General features: G+C 26.9%; 1 long non-coding RNA gene across 1 annotated transcript; it reads right to left on the bottom strand.

Moving 5' to 3' along the window:
• Positions 1–119: 119 nt before the first annotated feature.
• LOC124420796 lies at positions 120–5,626 on the bottom strand. Its single transcript, XR_006941381.1, has 3 exons — positions 5,575–5,626; positions 3,092–3,223; positions 120–1,038 (listed from the first exon to the last, which is right to left on the bottom strand). It is a non-coding gene; the product is annotated as an uncharacterized LOC124420796 (long non-coding RNA).
• Between the last annotated feature and the right edge of the window lie 4,402 nt (positions 5,627–10,028).

Below are 10,028 nucleotides of genomic sequence, written 5' to 3'. Positions count from 1 at the left end.
TGATTCAATCATTTTGCACTTGATTTAAGCCAAACCGGGATTACCGTACTATTGAGACCGATATGGATTGATTCAAGCCCGGATGGCTTGATTATTTTTTTGAGTGTATGTGACTATATATGTTTAGTAAAGTTTTGAAGTTATTTTTTCATATTTTTTGTTAGCAAATAATTTTTAGCAAGAGTTTCAAGAGTTAAAGAGATCAATAAAGCAAAATCAAATGTTACCACAACAACATTTAACAACCACTCATGTATACCAATACACACATACACACACTCATAGATAAAAAATACTCATCTAGTAAAGTGAAATACTAAGCCATACTAGAAATATTATATGAATTTTTACTACAGCAAGAGTTTTTATCCCTTTACCAGGATAAATGTTTATATAAAAAGTTAAATGTACAACTTTTTACCAATAGATTTTGTTATTGCTGTTGCTATACTTGAAAAGCTTTTAATAAAAAAACTTTAAAAAATACAATATTTCAAGCTCATTTTTTTACAGTGTTTTTGGTTAAGAGTAGTATTTTGTTGCTTTAACAGAAGTTTATCAAGGATTAGTTTTTATTATTAAATATATATGTATGTATGTTGCTCCTGCTGTTAATGTTGTTGCGGGTGTTGGTCATATTGCTGATGCTTAGAGTTGAGTAAATATTTTGATAAAATTTAATTAAATATAAAGTTGTTCATACAAGAAGACAGCAAAAAAGAAAAAAAAAAAAGGTGGTAGTGGTATTGGTCATATGGCCCCTGATTATGACACTCACATGTTGGGTCAGTCTGTCAGTACATGTATGTTCCATTCAATATACATTTTTTCTACTTATATTTTATTTAGTTGGAAAGTTTATGTCCAAACACTTACCTTCATATACTGTTAGTGTAGCATCTGCTGATACAGCATCGCCAACACCATTCTCTGCTACGCACTCATAGGGAGCATCATCACGTCCAGCACGTACAGGCTCAATGCGTAATATTGAAACACCGCCGGGTTGTTCCAGCACCGTATAACGTGATTGGGTACCTAAGGGAGTAGAAAAATATAAGAAAACAAAAATTATTAGAAATTTTATAAACAGACATGCAGACCTACAAATACACACACACGTTCGTGCAAATCAAATTTATGAGCAAAAAACAAAATTCATTTAACAGTAAATAAATATTGAATTATTTAATAAAGTGGACAATAATAGTAATCATGATTAAATATATAAAAATAAAATTCATAATTTTTGGAAAGAACATTTAGGAATGTTTTTGAAAAAAAATTAATTTTCCAAAGAAATTAAACTTAATTTTATAAAATAATGACTCTCTGTTTCTTTCTCTCTTATATAAGCTCATTAAAGCTTATGAATTTCTTTTTTTTTTAGAAAAGTTCTAGCTTTTTTTTAAATACCTCAGAAAATATTTGTTCTCTTTCAATTTAAAAAGAACTCATTTTCAATTTTTCTTCTTAAAGATATCATGCTTTCTTTTCGAAATATTCAACAAAGTTCTATCTTTCTCTCTAAAATGTTATAAAGAATTCGTTTCTATCAAAGTTTAAAGCTTATTTTGTTTGCATTAGAAAATATACCGCTCTCTTTAATTCTCCATTTTAAATTGATCATTATTTTACATTTTCTTTTTGATATTTTTCTTCTCTTATATTGTCTATACAAAAGAGATCAAGGTCCTTTTTGCAATAGACAAGTGTTCGCTGTCTTTTACTTAGTATCGAGATTTTTTCGTTCTATTTTATTTTAAAATTTTTTATTATCTTCTATTGTCAATAGAAAATATTTCGCTCTCTAATAAATCTATTTCTTCTGCAGAATCATTTCTTCCTAGAATATAAATATAGTGTTTTCCTTTATTCTCTTTAGAAATTTTAACGCTCTTTTCTATTCTATTTTTTTAAATTGATTATTCTCTTGGATACTCTCTGTACAAATCCCTCGTTTACATTTTCTTTCAGATATTTTACGTCTCTTATATTTTCTATAGGAAATTGTTCCGAGAACGAAATTCATTCGTTCTCTTCTATTATTTGCTCTTCCTTATCTTCTATACACTTTTAATTATTCTCTTCTATTTTTGTGTTTAAAATCTCGCTCTCTTTTATTTTTTGTAGATAATATCTAAAGAATTTTTTTACTCTTTTATAATTTTAATGAAATCTAAGAAATTGTATTCTCTTTCTTCTCTTTCTTCTACAGAAAATTGTTCAATATATTGCATTAGCATAGACAATTTTCCGTTTTCTTTTATTTTCTATAAAAACTGTGCTAAGAGCTAAGAGATGAATACTCTTCTACTTTTTTAATATAATAGTCCACTCTCATTTATTATTGTACGATATTTCAATTTCTATAGTAAATTATTCGATCTCTTCTATTTTCTAGAAAAACCTGTATTTTTTATGGAATACAGATATTTATTCTCTCTTTTATATCTTGTACAGAAAATTGTTCACTTTTTTGTATCTTCTATGGAAAAATGTTCGCTCTCTCATAGTTTCTATAGAATCCTAATAGCTTTCTTAAGTTTATATAGAAAATTGTTTTGCTACTTATAGTTTTAGTAGAAAAACATTCTCTTTCCTATATTGTTCATAGAAAATTGTCAGCTCTTATATTTTTTTTATAAACAATTTGTTCATTCTCTTATATTTTTAAGAGAAAATAGTTCCTGATTATATATTTTCTATAAATGAATTGTTCATTCTCTTAAATGTTTAATAGAAAACAGTTGCCGCTCTTATATTTTCTATAAATAAATTGTTCTTTCTCTTATATTATTAAAGAAAATAGTTCTCACTTTTGTTATATTCTTTAAAAAAGTTTTCATCTTTGTGAAAAGTATTTGATTGTTTGAATTGTTCACTCTAATTCACTTTGTATACGAAACATACGCTCTTTTATATTTTCCATAGAAAATGATTTGCTCTTTTATATTTCCCACATAAAATTGTTTGTTCTCTTATATTTTAAACAGAAATTTTTCTCTTTTATATATTTTCTTTAGAAAACGTTTTATTTTTTCTTAATTTTTTAATTAAAAATATTTTACTGTCTTTTATTTCCACTTACCCGATACTTTTTTGCCATTTTTACGCCAAACTATCGAAGGTGGTGGATCTCCTCTAGCTGCACAATAAAATGTTGCCACTCCTCCTACTCGAACGCCCTGATTCTGAGGCTTCTTGATGATCTCCGGTGGATCTATATGAAAGAAACAAAATAAAAATAGAATTTAATAAAATTGTTTACCATTTAAAAAGCTTTCTTATAAGCTTCCGAAAAAACGATTAAAGCTTTAAGCTTTAATCACAAAAAAGTTCAAATTTTTTTATTTCTTTAATTTTTTTATGGTGTCTGCGGGAAAACATGTCCTCTTTGGAATATCAACAGAAAAAAAAACGTTTTTATTTTGTTAAGATTTTTATTTGTATAAAAAAATAACTGGCAAATTACCGACCAATAGGATTACTTTGGTTTTAAGGTTTGCCACTGCTTGGCCACGATTGTTCTGTTTTGTTTTTTTTTTCTTCGACTCACAATACTAAATTGCTGCAGCATTGGCTATTGTTTGGATATAAATTGTTGATTCGTGACAAATTCTGAAAATTACATATTCCTAGTTTTATTTTTATTTTACCATTTAGTTTTTTGCAGCTATATTGATTTTTAATACATTTTGAAGGTAATATAAGGAAAATATTCCTTGTTTCGTTTTGCAGGGGTGCTATAAGTTGTTTTACATGTTTTTCTAGCGTCCACATGAGCCATGCATGTTAACTTTGGAATTTGTTGTTTTTTTTTTTTTTTTTTCTTTATAAAATTTATTGTCATTTTTGCTATGAATTCGATTTAAAATTCATGTAAAATAATATGGGAATATATATCTATATTTTTAAGTTTTTTTCTCTTTCTCTACTTTATTTACCAAATGCAGCACGAATGTATCAGGCAAGTGTCACGTAAAGTAAAGAAAAATTTTTTTAAAAAGAGTTTTGTTTCTCCTTTTTGTAGGTCTTTAAATGTTTACTTAAAGTATAAAACATGTAAAAGAGGAGGTTATGTTAAGAAGTACTAGGAATTATTAGAAAAAGAGGGAAATATTGACATTTTACACCTAAAGTTGAAGCAACATTTTAAATTCTTATAATTAAGTAATTTCAAGATTTATTTTCCTTAACATATATTTTATTCAAACTGCAGTATCTTCGGTTCATTCGAAAACAAATGAGCATATATTTCATAGTTGAATTTTGACATTCAAGTAATTTTCTGAAGGGGGCTTTGTATGAGTGCTAAAGTCAAATGAGACCCGCATAAGCTTTACATGGACACACGGGCAGATGGACGGACGGAAGGACCGACGGAAGGACGGACATAGCTAAATCGACTCAGAAAGTGATTCCAATCTGATTAGTATATTTATTTTGAGTGTTATATCATCAGCATGGGATATGATAATTCCAATAGTTCGACAAAGAGTTAATGCATAAAAAACAAGTAAGGAGTTATAGTCGGGCGAGGCCGACCATATAATACCCTACACCTGTATATGCATATTTAAGTAAAATTTTAATGGGGGCTTTTTATAGGGTCATATGTGGACCTATTATTGTGGAATTCGAGAGGGTCATTAAGTCTAGTATAGAACTTGGTTTTTGCAGCTTTTTGACGAGATCGACATATCTGAACCCGACATGGTTCAGTTGTATGCGAGCTTAGTGAAATAATGGACCGTCTGCGGTATCATAGGCGATCATGTGTAAAATTTCACTGAACTATCTCCAAAATTGCGACTTGTAGTTTGATTACAAGGTTTACAAGTCCTATTGGCGGTTCAGTTATATGGGCGCTAGGTGAAACAATGGACAGATGTTAACCATTCTTCTTCGTCCTGGGACAATAGAAGATCATGTACGAAATTTCATTGAGATATTTTCAAAATTGCGACCTGTAGTTTGATTACAAAATTTACATGGACGGACGGACAGACGGACACATCTAAATCGACTCATAAAATGATTTTGAGCCGATTGATATACGTGGGTACAGGACCAATATTGTTGTGCGTTACAAACATCAGTACAAACCCAACATACACTCCCCACAAAAGTGGTTTAGGGTATAACAAGTAAGAAATTTTAGTTGGACAGAAAGACGAACGGACGGACATAGCTAAATCGACACAGATAATGATTCTCAGCCAATTGGTATACTTTAAGGTGGATATAGACCAATATTATTATGCGTTACAAACATCAGCACAAACCCCATGTGCCCCCCCACTTAAGTGGTGTAGGATCTAAACAGTAACTAACGTCTTAGCACCTGATTAGCTTTAAATCGTCTTTCATCACGAACGAGGGTAAATGTAACTGCCACTTTAGTGTCTCCTTTATAAGCCAGGTAGTGGACACTTTAAAAACTTAGCTTAGACTCAAGTTCAAGTCTTATTTTTTATTGATTTTAGCGAAATGTGGATTTATTTTGTTAATTTATTTTTCAATAAAATTTTTAAATTTTATTGTTTTATTTAGAAAACTTTCAAAACTTACGTGTTAAATATTGTATATATGGAAAATCCGAAAAATTTGCATCTGCAACAATTTCAGGAACAATTAAATTTTTGTTTGTTTTGTTTAATTATTATTTTGATTTTTTTAATTAATTAAATTTGTTATTTATATTAAGGTTGTTATAAAATTATTGTTAAATTTAGTTTAGTTAAATTTTTTTTAATTTTTTTGTTTGTTTTTTATTAGTTTAAAGTTTTTTAAGATTTTTTTTGTCATAATTTTTGTTTTTGTAATTTCAAGTTTTAGTTTTATAAACGTAGAGTTTTTGTTATATTTTGTTTATAGTTTTTCACAACAATTGTCCCCATTTTTTGTTTTATTTAGTTAATGTTTTAATAATTTATTATTTATTTTTAAAAATACTTAAAAACTAACTTAATATAAATAGACTTAACTATAGCTTTTAAAAGCAATTGATAAAATTAAAAATTTTAATCCTAAAAGTATAATTCACTATATTTAATGCACTTTTATTCAATATTTTAATAACAAAACCCAAAGAAAATGATTAAGGAAAACATCGAAATGTTCTTGAAATAATGGTTGTAAATGTAGGTTTGAAAATATGGAAGAAAAGATATAATTTTTCTTTAAAATCCTAAAAGTATACTATACAACTTAATAACTTAAAAAGTAAAGAAAAAGATATGGTTTTTTAACTGTATATAATGCATTTTATTCTAAAAATTAAAATTTAGATATAATTCCTCGGATTATATATTGTATAGGATTCTTATACGAGAATCTTTTATTTTAATATTCTAAAATTTATTATCACGTTATTTTAAAATATTTTAATATTAATAAAATAAGTTTATTTAAAAAAACGTTTTAAAAATCAATTTTAGTTTTCCAAAAAACATAAAAGTATACTTCATATTTTTGCGTTTTAATCTACAGCACACTTTAGAACGGGAATTATTATTTAGTTTTTAATATCCTAAAAGTATACTTTACATTTTTTTTTAATTTAAACCTCAAGCATACTTCAGTAAAGAAAATTAACAATTTTGTATACAAAGCAAAAAAAAAAAAAAAAACAATATATAACACTCAAGCTTCATGTTTTTGTTGTTTTTATTGTATTATTTGTAATGACAAAAACTCTTATTTATTGACAATATTTTGATGAATTGTTTCGGAATTATTCTCATATTTCTTTTATTTATAAAACTAGTTTACTAATTTTCAAAAGCAAATTTATTTAAAGTTTCTCTGATAGAATTATATAAATTTTGGCTCCAGAAGTTATACGAAGCCTTCAGAAAAACAATTTCAAACGACAGACAGACGGACATTTGTAGATTTTTAAAATATATGTATATAGCAGAGCGGAGTCGATTAGGTAAACGGAAGTTAAATTCATTTTAAAGAGGTCTCTTTCCATAGCCGCTTCCCAACAGCCATTCACGCATTACAAAGAAAAAATTTTATGGATTTTAAATAGCAAATATTTCAAAAGAATGTCGAATATAATTATTAAAGTTTTAGAAACCGAAGACAGACACACAGACGGACATATGTAGCTATACATTCATTCAATTTTATTGTGGAAATTACAAATGAAAACGTGTTCTGTAAACCGAAGTTATATTAGTTTAAAATATATCTAGCGCATAGTTTTAGGGACACATTTAAGGACCACTTTCCTACTGCCATCCATTCAATATAAAAATTACATTAGGAAGAAAAGTTTCTTAAAAGTATAATAACAAATATTCAAGGAAATTTGTCTATTAATTAAATCATATATATTTAAAAAATAAAACACAAAGAAATTTAATGAAATTTCTACTTAAAAGCCAAAAAACAAATTAAAATTGCCTGAAAATATGCAACGCTTAATTAAAATTTTAAACTTTTAATTATAGCTATATTCTGGTAGAAGTCATAAACTGTGAAATAAATAGTGAAATTAGAGAGTAATTATCAACAGGTGACTTTAATCAAATAATTTTAAAATAAATATAAATTCATTGAAAAATTTCTTAAATATTAATACACTTCACTCCCCTACAACTTCATCTTCTGTAAAATACCACCAAACTACCATATTATTTTTTCAACATTATTACAATATAATAGAGAAGAAAACCTATCAATTTTCATATTTGATTTCAATATGATTATTATGATGGCAAATTTAAAAGGAATAAAAATACAAATAATTTCAATACAAAGAAAACAGAAACGATTCTGAAGTATATACAAATATATGTATATTTACACAATATCTACTACGGGGCAAATAGAAACAGAAGCTGGTGAAATAAAAAAGACGAAAAAAAAAAACACTGAACTATAACGAGACGTTAGAGAAGATGATGACGATGATTTGATTTGAGAAATGTGGTACTTAAACTGATACTTGACAGTTATAGAAAAAAAATAAATTGTAGATGTATGTTAAAGAAGCAGATGAAATAGGAAAAAAAACAAACACTAACCGAAAGACGTGATGTTAAAAACAAGAAGTAAAATCATAGAGACAACAAAACGAAATTCAAACAAGCTACAGCAAACATTTGTTTAAAAATGTTACTACTTTCAAAAATTGCCTAAAATTATGCTTTAGTTATTAATAATAGCAAGTTATAACCAAGTATTTCAGATATCACATATGTCACATTTCTTTAGTTAAATTTAACATATTCCACCAATAGTGTAGCTTATGGTGCGTACATAAACATCTATACTTGTTAAGAGCTTGAAGTTTCGATACATAAAAACGTCTTAAGAATGTTAAGCTCAAATACTAGTAGAAATAAAAAAAAATTATATGCTAAGAATTATGCAAATTTTATTATGTTCAAGAGTACGGAATACTATTATTTTCTGTAAATATTGAAATATGTCTTGAAATTTTGCAAAAAATAAAATATGTTTAAAAATGTTAAACAAAAAAATTTTAAAGATATTTTTTGTAGCATAACCTTAGGGTAATTTTCAATAAATAATTCCAAGCATATATTAAGGCACAATGTACTACATTGAAATAAAAACATAATTAATAATTGAAGAAAAATGCTTTAGATTAAATTAAATTTAAAACAATATATTTATGATTAATTTAAATGTTTAATTTATAGAATTTCGTTTAAAAGTTTTAAACATAAAAACATTCAAAATTAATAAGAACAGAACTAGTATAGAACAAGAACTGAACTAGAACTGAAATAGAACTAAACTAAAACTGAAATAGAACTGAACTAGAACTAAACTAGAACTTAACTAGAACTGAACTAGAACTGAACTAAAACTGAACTAGAACTGAACTAGAACTGAACTAGAACTGAACTAGAACTGAACTAGAACTGAACTAGAACTGAACTAGAACTGAACTAGAACTGAACTAGAACTGAACTAGAACTGAACTAGAACTGAACTAGAACTGAACTAGAACTGAACTAGAACTGAACTAGAACTGAACTAGAGCTGAACTAGAACCGAACTAGAACTGAACTAGAATTGAACCAGAACTGAACTAGAACTGAATTAAAACTGATCTAGAACTGAACTGAAACTTTAATTGAATTAAAACTAAAGTATTATGTGAGCTGCTGGGCTCATTTATGTGTGTATGTTTTCAGGAACATATGTTCATTTACAAATTTATTTATAAATGTATATTTAATGTCAATAATTATATATATGACAAACATTTCCAAAAGAAAAAAAAAAGAAGTTAAAAAACACATATCGTATATCTGCCAAGAAGACAAACATGACAACAGTTACAACAACAAAAACTCATCAATGTTTCTTTAAGCATACTTTTAGGCAATAACAGTTTCCCGGTAAAGGAACAACTTAGAAAAAAATTATACAGTATGACATTTTACACTTTGAACAGTGAGCCGATTCCTTATTAGACAAATATTTGTACGATTTAAAACTTCTTACTCTGTCCAAAACATCAACAACTGTTACTCAATTACTTATACGAGTTTGTATGTATACGTATCGTTTGTCGTGTAGGTATATAATATCCTAAACATTTACTAGTACAAGTTAAACAAATAATACAAAAAAAAATTGTTATTTATGGTTCCAAATATAATAAATACAGGAAAAATAATATGGCAAAACACCAACAAACAAACACATAATATATTAAATGTTATGATGTGTAATTTACGTGTAGTTGTCAAATATGATATGTTTTTGTTTCCAATTTTTTTCCAACTTTTTGTTTTTATACGAAATATTAGTAGTTGTAGTAGTTAGACAACAACATTACTTAGCTATTATGCAGTTAGAAATGATTATTAAGAGGGTTCTAAAATAAAACTATAATTTAATAGTTTAAATATTTATTCAGTTGTAGTTCTAGTTCAGCTCTAGTTCAGTTCTAGTTCAGTTCTAGTTTAGTTCTAGTTCAGTTCTAGTTCAGTTCTAGTTCAGTTCTAGTTCAGTTCTAGTTCAGTTCTAGT

Source organism: Lucilia cuprina, chromosome 6, assembly GCF_022045245.1.
Source record: "Lucilia cuprina isolate Lc7/37 chromosome 6, ASM2204524v1, whole genome shotgun sequence".
Lineage (NCBI taxonomy): Eukaryota > Metazoa > Arthropoda > Insecta > Diptera > Calliphoridae > Lucilia > Lucilia cuprina.
The sequence above is the reverse complement of the archived record's forward strand: the minus strand, read 5'-3'. Positions and strand labels throughout refer to the sequence as shown.